At 37.0% G+C, this 17529-nt stretch overlaps 1 protein-coding gene across 2 annotated transcripts in view; it reads right to left on the reverse strand.

Annotated features, from left to right (window-relative positions):
* crebrf (creb3 regulatory factor) overlaps nucleotides 1-11440 on the reverse strand; it is a 30536-nt gene extending 19096 nt beyond the window's left edge. For both annotated transcript variants that reach the window (XR_015520741.1, XM_087301923.1), the window contains exon 1: nucleotides 11321-11440. The gene's annotated coding sequence lies outside the window, so the exon portion shown is untranslated. The remainder of the gene's footprint in view (nucleotides 1-11320) is intronic.
* Between the last annotated feature and the right edge of the window lie 6089 nt (nucleotides 11441-17529).

The raw sequence follows: 17529 nt of genomic DNA on the forward strand, positions 1-17529 counted from the left end.
TGTTTAGGAACGTGCTCAACAGCGCTCAAATGTTAGCAGGACATGGAGTGCAGTGCAGAATAACTGAAGATATTAGCGTTTTCTTTGCTAATGCTAATTTTGACAGGCCAACAGAGCAAAAGCTAATAACACCACATTGTATGATGGGAAAATATAGAAGTAGAGATGATACAGAAGAAAGAGAAACAGATGAATAGACCGCACAGCAGCTGACAATGATTATCTTGTGCGGTAAACAAGCATTGTTCTCATGAATACAAGTCCCTGAGCGGCTGAAATGAAAGGTCTCAATATGATCAGGAGTAGCCGACTATAGAAACATGAGAGCAGCTTTTCAAATGATGTTTTTGAGCTGAATACTCTGGTCGGAAAATGTCATTTCAAATTACCACTTGGAGTAGTTTAGATAATTTAAAAAAAAACAAGAGTTGCGGAAAAGGTTTAAAAACACGAGGAGGAGGATATACAGTCAAAAAAAGATCTTTGAAAAAGATTTAAAATGAGCTGAAACAACACGATTCTTAAGGATTTTTAGGGCCAACTTAATTGTTTTATGTTCAATTTAAATTTGTAAAAACAATTAAGTCGGCTAAATTGATCTGTGCTGGGACAACATTTTTTACAGTAAACAAAATGACATGTAGATATAAAGGTTGGTAGAACAACACAGTAAAACAATATTTTGAAACATTATTAAAATTGTGCAAATAACAATAATATTATATGATAATAATACCTAAAAAAATGCTAAGGTTATTAGCTAGTAAATAAAATAACTTTTTTTTTTAAATGTCACTTTAGACGGTTCTTTGGTTTTTAACAAGGTAGATTTTCTTTTGCATCAAAAACCAGCTAAATCCACTTGTGCTTTTTTTTTTTTTTTTTGCAAAAACCTCTAAATCTACCTATTGGGTAAAGACAGTGTATTTAGTTGAAAATCACTAAAGATGCAATTGGAAATTATTTTGCCAAACATAAAACAAATTACACACACCACCTAAAATACATAAATCTGTCAAGTAAGTGGCGGTTCATTCCACGGTGAAAAAAGCAGAAGGAAAATAAATGAATGAAATCTGTCAAGTAAGTGCATTAATCAATAACATTAAAACTGACATTCAATAAGTCTTAACAATCTGTTGTCATTTAGATGTAATGTAAGTAGAGCAATGCAAACATTGTAAACTAAGCTTGTAGATTAAAATAATGTGGTGTAAAACATTGTGAAACATCAATATCTGTGCATTGTCCATTGATATAAAATGCTTATCAGATCTATAGGTATCTGTAGAGTTTTATACATTATATTTATCTTTTAAAAAATAGCTTAAATTAGGAAATAAAACAAAAGGTAGGCCTACTGGGCAAAGAGCGGATGCCTCTTAGACAATTTTAGATGTTGTCATTCATTCATTCTCACCATACTTAAGGTTTTAATCTCTTGTTTATCCTTATAGCACCATGTGGCATAAAACTCTGTCTTTCGTAAAACACAGTTGCTAATTAATGTATAGTAAATTGGACTCATTTAAAGTAGCGTCACTGCGTAAAAACACATTATGAATGCATGCTACACTTCCGACTGTACAGTGTGTTTTCTTTTTCTAATAATGCACAGAGTTTTGAGGTAAAGGATTTCTTCATTTGCCATTCACTGACAGTCGGACAGGCTCATCCAGTTTATCAAACTCGGATGCTCTTATCTGATTCGATGTTTTGAGCATGCCATTTTTTTCCGTAACCTGGTAACAACCAGTACAGCGAAGAGACGGCAACATGGCAGCAACATCAAATTATAAGGCTAAAATAAAATGTCTGTTTATAATATCTTGAAAGCAGACATTTACATGAGAACACTACGAAAAAAATAAGGTGATTTTTTTTTTTTTTTTGCACAATTTGCCAGTCAGCCACCTTTTGTTAAATAATTTCGAACTGCAATAAAATACTTCCACATTTTCCATAATGCACTTTATGTTTGCATATCACTGAATTTTGCTCGTTTAATATTTAAATAAATATTGAAATTCTAAATTCACAGACGTTTTTTTTGAAACATTATTTTAAAATATGTGGCTAAAAATAACTATTAACTTGTCTTTTTAAATTTTTTTGATAAAGCTATTGAAAAGTTTGGCAGAGCAAGTAAAAATCTGAACCATTAGCCCGATCTAACTAGTAGAAAAAATTCTTAGCGTTGAACCCTGATGTATACAACAAAACTTTCATTGCGACACATTTATAAACACAACACTGACGACCCTGGTCTCCAAACAATTCTTCCTCTTCCACTTGTTTTAATTACGGTTGGAAACACGACGTGGCATCTGTCTGAACACTGTAGTGTTAAAAACAGTTTTCGAAGCTATCATGCATTTTAATGAAGTTGCACCTTATTCACAATAGAGCATGCTGAAATCTGTCTCATGGATTACTGCTGAAAACTCAAAGATGGTACGTTGTACCAGCCAGTCCAGACACATATGATGGTTAACATCTCAAAAAATGTGTTTTGATGTTTCGTGACCCTTTAAAAATTATGTTGTTTTAACTATTTTTAATAGGTAGTTCAAACAAGAAGCAAAAGCATTTTTTGAGTGTATAAAGGAAAATTGGACTGGCAAGGTAAACAGAAAGTGACTTCAACCTCAAACCATACGATGATAACACCAGTTGGCTAATGCTAAATATTTAATAGCCTTCAGTAAATTATCAATTCATAATTTCCTCTTACAGAACTTCTTTTTTGTCGATGAAAGATTGACTTTCTGCCTGAAGGGTTTTGCAAGGCGGTGCAGATATATCTGCCAATTTAGTTTTTTAATTACACAAATCAAAGCACTGCTAACCTTACACATTACAGCAAAACATTGCATCACTTTTGAGCTTACGGGAGCACTACCAGCATGATTTTAAAATCAACCCTTTGGCATTTTTATTAATTGCACTGAGCTTCATGACATATTTCCTGTTTGAAATAATATGGGTCACTAGTTTACGGTCAAGTGGGTTTACAATCTGTTTTAGTCTCCTTGATCCTGAATAACAGCGTGCCTAATAAACAAAGAGTGCAAACACAGCACAGGACACATGACTGTGGGTGAAAGGAGACTAGCGGTAAGTATATTACTACACTTCAAAATGCCCTAGAACAGTGGTTCTCAACTGGTTTGGCCATTGAACACACATTTTTAGATGGTCATCAAGCCGCAACCCAAATTCTTAGGAACTATAATATGATTTTAGGAATTATAATTCATTTGTCTGTATTTGTTAACATCCACAAGTAGTGACAGAAAATCCTAAGGAAATCACTGAGACTTACAAATAAAAAACATTTAATTGCTGTCATTTAAAGGGCCATGAAACCCCCTCGTTTCAGCAGGGTGTTTTCACACCTCTACTTTGGAAAAAGTCAGAAAAGTGGGCGTGTCCAGCTCTGTTTGGGGGGAGTGTCGGAGGAACTAAAGTGGGATGGTGTGGGAGTGTTTATTTGGGCACGCGCGAGTTTCAGAATCAAAATACACAGACAGGAGAAAGTGATGGTGTTTAACCTACATGGACATCTGTAGTCGAATTATTGCCAAATTATTAAATGGTGGACTTTAACTGCAGTTTGGCTCTTTCATTCAGAGAATTCATTCATGCCCCTCGCGACAAACAAGATATTTGATTCGAGGAACTGCTCTAAGCGTGTATTTTTCATGCAATGTTTGATACCGCACGGCGAATGAGAGAAAAAAAACCTCCGCATTTCCCGGAAACTTAGATGCACACGGCAGGTAGCGTCAGAAAGACGTGTGTGTTATTCCGGTCACTAAATGCGGTAAAAACCCTACACGAGGTTAAAGTTTGGTTGTGATGCTAACGTGTTTACACTCGGTGACTCGGTGAAATAGTTAACTTAATTCGATACGAGCAAACTGAATAAACAGAGTACTGGTCGCTCACTTACCAAATCTGTAGAGACAAGACAATCACCAGCAACTAGAGCCGCGTCTTTATGAAGAGAAGACTACAAGCGAATCCAGATCTCAGCGTTTGGAGATGAGAACAGCTCTCAGGTAAGCAATAATCCTCCTTAGACACGTAAGTTATTGTTGTTGAGCGTCGCGTACACTGTTAATCCACACGTGACGCCAGCTGCGCTCTCACAGAGAGAAAATGAAAACAAAACTTAACGGCAGCAAACTATAAAAGCAACACTTCACGCGTGTTTTGCCAACACAACGTGGCGTCTCTGTCGTCTAAACACTGTGACAGCAATAAATATTAATGAAGTTGCACAATAGAGCGCGCTGATTGGTTTGAACCAAGCCTTACTCATGCATTAATGCATCACACTGTAAGACGTAATAAGACTCACTCTGGCACAGACGTCCAGTCTGCACGCTGGAATACACGCTATTATGTCATGGCCGTGACGCAGCTTCAAAAATTCGTTTCAAACCGGAAGTACGAATTTGCTTAAAATAACGCAAAAACAACCAATTTACACTTTTTAGTGAAATATATGTGCCCTAATAGTGTTTTTAGCAGTGTGGGACACATATACGACTGTCAACAGCTCAAAAAATGTGTTTTGGTGATTCATGACCCTTTAACGAAACGTATTATAGAAATATTACAAAGTAAAAACGACAAATACTGTAAACAAGGTAAGGAAAAGTTCATTACCATTAACTAAACTGAACTGTTAATAAAGCATTAACACTGATCATGTTGAACAGAACAAACCAGCAAATAAAAGTAAAATGATTCAAATAATCATAACCATTTTTATAATAATCACCAGTTATTTGCTCTTCTGCTTCTGTGTGGGCTTTCTTGGCCTTTGCTACACGGTGAGCTACACAGTAAGATGCGCGGAGTGCCTGTACTAGTTTTGAACATGAAGATGTTCGGCACTTTTGTGATGCCCTCAGCTATTGGAGTCGTCTTTGAAAATAGTCCACAGGTTTGTCCTTGCAATTGGGATGTTTGATTTCTAAATGTCATTTTAATTTTGAAGGTTTCATGCTCTCTTGTGAGAGCATCTCACTACATACGACACGCTGAGGTTTTGTCGTCAATATAAGCAAATCCACACTTTACATAATCGGGGTCGTATTTGCACTTCGACATATTTGTTGCTGTAATTAAATAAAATTTCACATGTCAAACAGAACAGTTGTGGCGCACGCATTTCAAAATAAAAGTCGATATAAGCAAAATAAGTTAAAAATTAAACTTTTGTTGTTTTTTTTGACCACACACACGCGACCCACTGAAAATGTTCCTGCGACCTACTTTTGGGTCGCGACCCACCAGTTGAGAAACACTGCCCTAGAATGTGCAAAGATTACTGTTAATAAGCCAAAATGTCCTGATGATAAATGACTAGAGTGTAAAACAATCTGCTGTAGCAATTTAGCAGTTATATCACTTTCAAAATTAAATACTTGAGTCTTTGAGCTTCCTTTTGGTCTCAAGAATCTGGTTAGTGTCATGCTTCCAATAGTAGACCACAGAAAGCACATTGCGGTCAGCACGAATCATGTTTGTCTTCACTGCATACTAACTAACCTGTATTTAATGCAGTAATTTCTGCTATTTTGTTCATGTTTGTATGAAGCACATCATGCAACTCATCCACATCAGCAATCTGTTAATAATATGTGAATAATAATAATTATTATATAAATAATAATATGTGAATAATTTGGTTGACTTCAGAAAAAAAAAAAAAACAGGAAACACTTTCTCCTTTTTTCAAATCCCATTTGTTTTGATTTTAGTGAGATTAATTATTTCTTACGCAAGTCACTTCTCTATGGAGCTAACAAGAATGATAAGATAACAAGAATCTTATGAAAAATGAACAATCTTCTGATGTTGTTTTGGAAAGCATTGTTAGGCATGGAATCAAAGTGCAAATCCAAGACGCACCTCTTATTGAGGTATAGCTGAATATTTTTATCCTCAAGTTTTGTTTGAGAAATCAGGTAGAGAGGATTCTTAATGATCCAACTCATTGTTTTGTACTCACATTATGAACTGCTTCCCTCTGGAAGAAGATAAGAGTCCCAAACTGTTGGTTGAATCAATGTTCAAAGATAAGAATCGCTTTGTACCTGTATCGGTGGGTTAATTTAGCAAGCGTTTATTCATTTATTTACTTATTTGATTGTAGTACAATAATTACTCAAATAGTTTGTGCCAACCGGCACTGAGCTGGGATTGAACTGGCCATTCTATGCATGGGAGTTGGTTGCTCTAACAAGGAGGCTAAAGACAATGGCTTATAGAATCTGTTGCTGGAGCGCCTTTAGAGGTGAGAGGAGTGAGGTTTACCTACATAGCACTTCGCCGGCTGGCCTTTGTTACACTTACCCCTTAACCTGCATTCTGCATAAATGCCTCCTAAATCTGAGCATGCGGTGAGGATTTTGCCATGAAAACAGTGAAAATTAATGCATTAGCACAAATGCTTCCAAATATACTTTTAGGTCGCATAGATAAAATATCGGGCGCATATGCGACTAAAATGGTCGAGGCTTAGGGTCTTTACTTGTTATTATTTCCTCATAATAATAATAATAAAATAAGAAAATTATCATCAATCACAATACAAATTACAGTGAACTCCAAATGAACTCTCGTCTCCTCGACCAGCTGTGGGAAAAAGCCATTATAACGACACAGATCACTGCCTATTCATGCCAGAGTCCCGCGGAAAAAAAGTGATTGACAGGTGGTAATTTGTGTGTGACTTTATTTATTTATGGTTTGGTTATGAGTAAAGCAAAGACCATGTGGGTCAGGTCGTGAAAACGGTAGGCTACAATTAATTAATTTGTTATGAATTAATTGATATTTAACAACCATCCCTTTGTTGATATACAGTTGAAGTCAGAATTATAACCCCCTTGAATTATTTGCGCCCCTGTTTATTTTTTTCTCCAATTTCTGTTTAATGGAGGGAAGATTGTTTCAGCACATTTCTAAGCATAATAGTTTTAATAAGTCATTTCATATAACGGATTTATTTTATCTTTGTCATGATGACAGTAAATAATATTTTACTTGATATTTTTCAAGACACTTCTATACAGCTTAAAGTGACATTTAAAGGATTAACTAGGTTAATAAGATGAACTAGGCAGGTTAGTGTAATTAGGCAAGTTATTGTATAACGATGGTTTGTTCTGTAGACTATCGGGAAAAAAATAGCTTAAAGAGGCTAATAATTTTGCCCCAAAAATGCTTTTAAAAAAAATTAAAACTGCTTTTATTCTAACCGAAATAAAACAAATAAGACTTTCTCCAGAAGATAAAATATTATCAGACATACTGTGAAAATTTCCTTGCTCTTTTAAACATCATGTGGGAAATCTTAAAAAAAAAATCAAAAGGGGGCTAATAATTCTAACTTCAACTGTATATATATATATATATACACATCATATATCTCAACAAAGAACAAAAATCTTGAGGCTTTAAAAATAATACCAAAAAGTCTTTTTATAAAATCAACCCAGTCTTATATGACCATAAACTAAAACTTCTCTTTGCTACTTACAAGTATGCATTACAAGCCTTCACTCTGCTATGCACAAACTGAAGAATCTTATGCGTGGGCGTGCTGTGATCACAACGATAGCCTTTGCTCTAAATTTACAGAAACATTGAGGCTAATACACAGGAAGATGTAGGAAGATGCTTATTAAAAATCATATTTAACTTAGGCTGACGTTAGACGTCTTATTAGCTTGTGCAGCTTTAAAGGACAGTGTGGGCTGATGACAAATAAGCCAGTATTTTGCAGTCCGGTCTTTAAATGCACAGACTACTCTGCAAATGTCAGAGGTGTCTGATCGCTGAGACGGCAACAGCACAGTCCTGACACAAAGCTTCCAGGGATTGCATTTAAGGAAAACTGAAGCGCTTAAAAAATAATTAAAAGCTTACAATTAGGTTATTACTGTACATATATTGCAATTAAATAATGACTATGACTAAACATTTCACCAATTTCATGCTTTACTCTCCTATATGTCAAACTGTTTTCGAATAAAAATGCTTCAAAATGTATAAAAATTGAGCTGTGAATTTATGCAAGAACATTCATGTATTAATGTTGTTGTTTTTAACTGCTAATGTGTAAAACGCCTGTTACAAACTGAAAATTATTATTAAAGATGTGTGGATATTTTTTATTTTGTGATATTTATTGCGAGATGAATACAATTTAACTAGACATGTGGAATAACTATTTATAATTTTGGATCGACTGGGATATTCTGCAAGGGAGTCGTCTGCATAAAATATAATTTAAAAAATGAGCCTAAATAAATAAATAAGTAAAAAAAAATACTACTTGCTTTTTGGTAAAACATAATTGCTTATCTATTTCAAATTTATTTATGTACTATTCAAAAATTAAATAAATTAATCTTTCAATGCTTACTCTCTAAATAACATGAGGCTGAATAAATTATACATTTATATTAAAAGCTTGTTTGGGGAAAAACATAATTGCTTACCAATTAAAAATGATTTAGGTACTATTAAGACAATAAATTATAATGTACATTCGAGCAACATTTCAATGCAGACCCTCTGAATAACACGAGAAGCTGAATAAATAATGAAATTAAATGAAGAAAAGCTTGTTTTGGGGAAAACATAATTGCTTACCTATTGAAAAAACAATGCAGTTACTACTTGGAAGATAAATAATAATGTACATTCAAGCAACAATTCAATCCCGACCCTCTAAATAACATGAAAAGCTGAATAAATAATTAAATTAAATTAAGAAATGCTTGTTTGGGGTAAAGCATAATTGCTTACCTATTGAAAAATGATTTATGTACTATTGAGACAATAAATAATACGGTACATTCAAGCAACATTTCAATGCTGACCCTCTGAATAACATCAGCCTGAATAAATAATACATTTAAAATTAAAATAAAGCTTGTTTTGGGTAAAACATAATTGCTTAACAATTGAAAAATTAGTTATGTACCATTTAGACAAGAAATAATAATGTACATTCAGGCAACATTTCAATGCCGACCCTCTGAATAACAAGAGAGCCTGAATAAATAATTAAATTAAATGAAGAAAAGCTTGTTTTGGGGAAAACATAATTGCTTACTTATTAAAAAACAATGCAGGTACTACTTGGAAGATAAATAATAATGTGCATTCAAGCAACAATTCAATCCCGACCCTCTAAATAACATGAAAAGCTGAATAAATAATGAAATTAAATGAAGAAAAGCTTGATTTGGGGAAAACATAATTGCTTACCTATTGGAAAAACAATGCAGGTACTACTTAGAAGATAAATAATAATGTACATTTAAGCAACAATTTAATCCCGACCCTCTAAATAACATGAAAAGCTGAATAAATAATGAAATTAAATTACGAAAAGCTTGTTTGGGGAAAAACATAATTGCTTACCTATTGAAAAATGATTTATGTACTATTAAGACAATAAATAACACGGTACATTCAAGCAACATTTCAATGCTGACCCTCTGAATAACATCAGCCTGAATAAATAATTAAATTAAATTAAGAAAAGCTTGTACTTATGTACTATTCAAAAAAATATGGTACATTCAAGCAAAAATTCAATGCCATTGCAATATCAAGAAAATAAACGTGAAATGCAACCAACTCATCTACTATAAATAGACTTACTCTACTATCTGCATGAACTGTCAATCAAACTGTTATGACATTCATCTCAAACATCACTGCTTGCACACTTCTCTCTCTCTCTTCATCATATACCACGTGTTCATACCAAACAAATGAGCATACAGTAAGCTCAAGCAGATGTAATGCAATCCCTTCTATAGGTGACCAATGTTTACATAAAGGCAGATGACTGACCTACATGCGCATGCGCTAAGACTGCATTTAACAGACACATGATGAAACGTACATTAACGAATAGCGTGCCTTGAATATTATGGCCGAGATCATATTTTATTCTGACCTACTAACACTTGACAACATTCTGAACCCAACATGGCCCCCTTCAAAAACAAATCGCGTCAACCTAATCCGCAGCGATCCTGCGCCAACGCCCACGCTTAGCGGCTCTCTGATTGGCTGTATGCAAATACACAGCCCGCCTCCGCGTATATACGACAGAAAAGCTCGCTGTCGATCATGAGCAATTGCGCATAAACGCCCCGCCCCATAGCGCTCGGTTGAGTCAACAAGCAACAAACAATATTGCGGGCCTCCCCACGTTACGTAAACAGATGGAATGCAAAGCGTTATTCCCGCATAAAGTTAGTGCACAGACAAATTATGAACTCATCAAGTAGCTAAGTTAATGAGCATTATCCTACGATAAAAACGAGCAGTTCAAACGCATCTGAAATATATATTTTAAGACATTTAGGTGCACAAACAAAACATATTAAACTCATTTAGCATAGTTAAGAGTGTTCCAAAGCAGTGCTGATATCAGGGAAACTATCGTGTTTCGATTTCACTTTGCATCGTGCAGATGGGGGGCGTGTACCCTTATAGACATGTCGGGTTGATCATCTATAATCACACAAGTCTACAAATCACCCATCAACTCGAGTGATCAATCAATTCACCACAGCCTAGCATTGCTTTTAATTCCATTTAACAGGCGTTTTCAACTTTTAAACAAGTAATCTGTGTGTAATTGTGTCAATTCAATCAGTAGCATGTTTATTGTGATAATGTACGGCTTGACAGACTCATCCATGGAGATTCACAACACACACAAACACTCCAGCCTAACTAACCTCCAATAAATACACACTGATTTCACTATTGTGAAAGTGCAGTATCCAAATACGCATTAAGCACGTCTAATTTAGATGATCAGCACATCAATTCAGATTTTAATATGAGGTGTGGGTGTGTCAACTCAAATGTGAGCTGCATTGCTGGTGTCCTCCAGGACTAGACTCGGGGAGTAATGTTCTAGAAGTTCTTGTGTAACTGAAAGCTAACAAGCAACATCTTCTGCCCTTACTCAGCGCCAGCTAAGCAACCGCTGGGGGAAAATATTGATCTGAAAGGACAAACGGGCACCTCAGGATGACAGACCACACATATTATCCTACAACCAGTGAGGTAAACAAATGAAAACTGGTTAGAGTTTAAAAAGGAACTGGAGCGCTGCTTTCACACTATGGCCTCCGTGTCCCTCCCCTCTGCTAGCGAAACTTAGCCCGAGAGCTAGCTACAAGAAGCAATGTTTTGATCATCCTCAAACAACTGTCCACACACGCTTCACAGCGCTGTCATAGTCAAAAAGGTGACTCACCTTCAAGCTACCCACGCACTAGCGAAAATAGGTGGTAACTCCAATTTTACTCGTCTTTAGGAAAACTTAATGTCATTTCTTCTCAATCCACGCCGTCTTCCTCTCTGGTTTGTTTTGTTTATCTTCTTCCTGACGGGTTCCTGGAAAGCGCGTGACTGCCTCGTCACGTGCTTCTGCACTGGCCAATCACGGCGAGCGCTCTTTCATCAGAAAAACAAGTCATTTAAATATTTTTGTGCAGAGCTTTCATACACTACTTAACGGTTATTATATTATATTATATTATATTATATTATATTATATTATATTATATTATATTATATTATATTATATTATATTATATTATATTATATTATATTATATTATATTATATTAACCACAGGCAGAAATTAAAATATTTTTTGTAATCTTTGATGTGCAGTTGTATGAATTTCTTTTGATAACGTTTTTCTTTTTCTTGGATTTGGTTGTGAGGGAAAGACAGCCAGCAGCACAAGTGTTCTGAATAGATGGGAACTTCTCCAGGAATGTTGGAACAGCATCTCAGGATGTTCTTCAAGTAGTTTAAGTGAATGCCCAGAGAGGTTAGAGCTGGGATCTACATAGAGTCTGTCTGTCTACCTTTCTATCCTGTCTGTCTGTCTGTCTGTCTGTCTCTCTCTCTCTCTCTCTCTATCTATCTATCTGTCTGTCTGTCTGTCTGTCTGTCTGTCTGTCTGTCTGTCTTGCCGGTTTATCTGTTTATCCTGTCTGTCTGTCTGTCTGTCTATCTGTATGTATGTATGTCTGTCTGTCTGTCTATCTTGCCGGTTTATCTGTTTATCCTGTCTGTCTGTCTGTTTACCTATATATCCTGTCGGTTTATCTGTTTATCCTGTCTGTCTGTTTATCTATCTATCATGACTGTCTGTCTGTCTGTCTGTCTGTCTGTCTGTCTGTCTGTCTGTCTGTCTGTCTATCTATCTATCTTTCTGTCTGTCTGTCTGTCTAGCTATCTGGTCAGTTTATCTGTTTATCCTGTCTGTTTCTCTGTCTATCCATTATGTCTGTCTGTCTATCTATCTTGTCGGTTTATCTGTTTATCCTGCCTGTCTTTTTATCTATCGATCAAGTCTGTCTCTCTATTTGTCCGTCCGTCTGTCTTTCCATCCATCCATCCATCATCATGTATCTATCTATCTATCTATCTATCTATCTATCTATCTATCTATCTATCTATCTATCTATCTATCTATCTATCTATCTATCTATCTATCTATCTATCTATCTATCTATCTATCTATCTATCTATCCATCCATCCCGTCTGTCTCTTTGTCTTGTCGGTTTATGAGTTCATTCAGTCTGTCTGTCTGTCTACCTTCCCTGTCTGTCTATCTATCTTGTCGGTTTAGCTATCTATCCTGTCTGACTATCTATCTTGTCAGTTTATCTGTTTATCCTGTCTGTCTAACTGCTTATCTATCCATCCCGTCTGTCTGTCTGGTTGGTTTATCTGTTTATTCAGTCTGTCTTGTCTGTCTACCTATCCTGTCTGTCTATCTATCTTGTAGGTTTATATATTTATCCTGTCTGTCTGACTGTCGTCTGTCCATCTATCCATCCATCCATCCATCCATCCATTTGTCTATCCTGTCTACCTACCTACCTGTCTGTCTGTCTGTCCTCTCTGTCCATCTATCCATCTCATCTATCCATATCTCTATCTGTCTATCCTGTCTGTCTGTCTTTCTATCTAGCTTTGAAGTATTACAAAGGAAGTCATATGCAATGTCTTGAGAATGTTTTTGGTTCTTTTCTGGACTTTGAATATCTCAGGACTGTTGCTATCATCTATGGAGGATGAGAGAGCTCTTGGATCTTCATCTAAGGGTGCACTTGCAATCCGAACCTTGCTCCAGGTGTGTTTCCCGGGTTGTTTGACAAGTGTAAGTGGTCTGAATCGGGCTCAGGCGCTGTTCAGTTGGCCGGCCTTGGCCCAGTTGGAAGAGGTGAGTGTGGTAAGGTTGGGCTTTGGCGCTGTATGCTTGAAGTGTGAGTGCAAAGTGTGCCTGAGCCCGAAACTGAAGACGCAACTTCTCTATTAAGGGACTATTTCATTTGGATTTTTAAATCATTCTTACTTTTTAATGAGTGCAAACTGTTGTAGTTTATTAAGATGCAAACCCCTTTATTAAAGACTTTTTTGATCATTTATAAGTGTCAAAAGTGGCTGATCTGTTCGGCGAGGTATTTAACTGCGTATCACCGCATCCCAAACGACCAAAACTATATAACTAAAGAAATCTCCGCTGTGCTGAGCGAGAGCGCTGCTCTTCCTCTTAAACTGAGCAGCTGCATCATTGATGACATGAGCATGCTCAGGCTCGGAAGGTAAAAGGAGTGTGAGTGCAGGCCGTCAGGGGAGAGGGGCGACAATCGTGCTTCAGCACAGTTTAAGGCAACTGTACGTAGTATGAGAACACCCTTAAACATTTATATTTGTGCGCAGAAGATGAACAAAGGTCTCAGGGGATTGGAACGAAATGAGCGCGAGTAATTAATAACATAATTAAAATTTGTGGGTGACTAACCCTTTTAAGCCTTACAATAAGACCCACTGAAATGGCTATTATATAAAGCATTTTAACATTAAATTGTTAACACTATTTGTCTGCAGATATTCCATAAACCTTATACAATACAAGGCAAAAAAAGGATATTATTCAGAATAATTTTCAGTAGCTTTAGTATATAATAAGTCTGATGTGTCCCAGTAGATTGAGTACAAGGTTGCATGAATTAGGGGAAGGGCTGGTTTGCTTGTGTTGGACCATGTGCAGGACCTTGGGTCTGTCAGCAGGAATCTTCCCAAGGTCCCGGGCTGCATGCCAAGCCTTTTCAGTAAATAATACCATCTATTACTGCGAAGAAGGATTCAACTAAACTTAAACTTACAAGAAGATAAAGACACTTTGTGTTGATTGAGTACTTCCTGTTAGCTTAATCTAGAAATGAGGCAGGTTGAGGTACTTTATATTTAATATTCATAGTAAACTTAATAGTCATTAAGCAATGCAATTCCAAGCTGTATATAGTGTTCACGTCTTTGCAAGATGGTATTGTACTGTTGTGTAAATGAGCTGTTGTGAATAGTCTCGGGTCTTTCCAAACAAGGGGATCAACCGGGCCAGCTGTGAAAGACCAGGAACAGTGATGTCAGAATAAACCCCAAAGCTCTTTATCACTTAAAAGTACTGCATTCTTTGGGGTTCGGAGAGAGTGAACGATTCGTCATGGTAACATATTGTACACAAACAAAAATGTAAGAACAAGAACAATGTGATGAGTGTTGGCTTTAATGCATAAACAAAAAGACTATTCTTCTGAGTGCTTTCATTCACAAAAAAAAGCGCATATTTCCTAATAAAACATTCATTCATTTTCTTTTCGGCTTAGACCCTTTATTAATCAGGGGTCGCCCCAGCGGGATGAACCGCCAACTTATCCAGGACATGTTTTACGCAGCAGATGCCCTTCCAGCTGCAACCCATCACTTCAGAACTGCCTTAATCCTTCGTGGCATAGATTCAACAAATATTCCTCACATTATTTGGTCCATGTCGACATGATAGCATCACGCAGTTGCTGCAGATTTGTCGGCTGCACATTCATGATGCCAATCTCCCGTTCAACCACATCTCAAAGGCGCTCTATTGGATTGAGGGTCTGGTATCTGTGAACTGATTGTCATGTTCAAGAAACCAATCTGAGATGATTCACGCTTTATGACATGGCACGTTATCCTGCTGGAAGTAGCCATCAGAAGATGGGTACACTGTGGTCAATAAGGGATGGACATGATCAGCAACAATACTGAGGAAGGCTGTGGCGTTGACACGATGCTCAACCAGTACACTAATGGGCCCAAAGTGCACCAAGAAAATATCCCCCCACACCATTATACCACCACCACCAGCCTGAACAGTTGATGTTCTTGTTTTCCATGTTTTCATGTTGTTAATGCCAAATTCTGACTCTACCATCTGAAAGTCGCTGCAAAAATCGAGACTCATTAAACCAGGCAACGTTTTTCCGATCTTCGATTTCCAATTTTAGTGAGCCTGTGTGAATTGTAGCCTCAGTTTCCTGTTCTTAGCTGGCAGTAGTGGTACCATGTGTGGTCTTCTGCTGCTGTAGCCCATCTGCCTCAAGGTTGGACGTGTTGTGAGTTTAGAGATGCTCTTTTGCAAACCTCGGTTGTAACGAGTGTTTTTTTGACTTACTGTTTTCTTTCTGTCAGCTCTAACTAGTCTGGTCATTCTCCTCTGACCTCTGGCATCAGCAAGGCAGTTGCGTCCACAGAACTGCTGCTCACTCTAAACCCTAGAGATGTTTGTGAGTGAACTGTAGATCAGCAGTTTCTAAAATACTCAGACCAGCCTGTCTTGCACCAACAACCAACCCTTTAGATTACTCTATTTATTAGTATAAACTTTAGATAAGTCTAAATGCAAAAAAACAACAACAAAAAAACAAACAAGCAGCAGCTCAAAGGTGTTGAGTAAGAACGAACCCTCCCAAAAGTAATAGATAGATAGATAGATAGATAGATAGATAGATAGATGATAGATAGATAGATAGATAGATAGATAGATAGATAGATACTACTGAAACAAACTTAAATTTTGTAAAATTTTTAGTTTCCCAAAGTGAACCTTTGTAATGAAAATATTTTTTCTTGTAGGAAGAACAATCTAAGAATCTTTTCCACTGTAAAGGACATTTAGTGGAATGTAAAATTGTGTGAAGTCTGCATCCATGGGCTCCGGTAGCTTGGAGAGCTAAAATATTCGCTGAGATGAGGCAACTGTGCTTCAGGCATCCATAGTTTAAGTCCCTGGCTTGCAGGTTTTGCTTCAAGTGATCATGTGATAACCAAAAATAGGCACAATGGGATGGTGTTATTATACAAACCAGTGAACTAACCATGATTTCACACTGCTTTTGTGTTTCCTTTTTCCAGTCCGATTTCATTTTTGGTTTCTGGAACCAAACCGTCCTTCACCAGACTCGATTCCAGGTCCAGTCCAGTCCACTACAGAGCAAACTGGTCATGCCAACTAAGCTGTCCATATGGAGGTAAGCGATAAACATTATAGTGTGAAAAGGAACAGAAGTTGTTGGTGGTTCATACCATTCTGTAGCATTCATTTTTCACACAAAATGCAGCCATATAGCCTAGGGCAGGGGTGTCCAAAGTTGGTCCTGGAAGGCCGGTGTCCTGCTGACTTAAGCTTTAACTTGCTTCAACACACCTGCCTGGAAGTTTTTAGTACACCTAGTATGAGCTTGATTAGCTGGTTCAGGTGTGTTTGATTAGAATTGGAGCTAAACTCTTCAGAACCGAGTGTGGACTCCCCTGGCCTAGGGCAGGGGTGCCCAATCTCAGTCCTAGTGGGCATTCCAACCCCAGTTAGACACACCTGAACCAGCTAATCAAGCTCTTTCTAGGTATATTAGAAACTTCCATGTAAAAGAAAATTAAAGCTAAACTATGTTAGACACCATCCCTCAGGGCCGAGTTTGGACACCCCTGGCCAAGGGCTATGTAAATCCAGTGAACTGATTATATTGTAAAACATCTGAAATGTTGTTTTGGTCTTTCTAAAATGCATCAGCTAAAATCCATTATCAAATGGTTCAATATGTTTACCTCAGAACTGTCTTGAGCAGGCATGTCCAAATTTGGTCCTGGAGGGACGTTGTCCTGCAAAGTTTGGTCACGACGCCAGACAGAGAGGATTCAAGTGCAAGTAATATTTAATAAGACAAATGTGTATCAAAGGATGCCAAATGGCTAGTAGCGGGAGAACATGAGGAAAAAAGACAAAGTTCAAATCAAAGAATGCTAACAGGCCAAACGAAGACAACAGAGAATCCTGAGACGAACAGACTGACAAGAACAAACAGACTGATAACCAGCAGTACCCACAGGCTGAAATAAATAGCCAGTAAAACAGGGATCAGCTGGAGGATGATTAGTCAACTGATAACATCAGCTGATATAGCACGCTGTCAACACAAAAGGCAAACAAACACACACCCTTGCACACGACAACACACATGGCGGGACACATAACATACAGAAGGTACACACAGATCCATAAACCGTGACAAGTTTAGTTCCAACCCCAATCAGACACTCCTGGGCCAGCTAATCAAGTTCTTA

Source organism: Danio rerio, chromosome 21 (genome assembly GCF_052040795.2).
Source record: "Danio rerio strain M-AB ecotype USA chromosome 21, GRCz13ab, whole genome shotgun sequence".
NCBI lineage: Eukaryota > Metazoa > Chordata > Actinopteri > Cypriniformes > Danionidae > Danio > Danio rerio.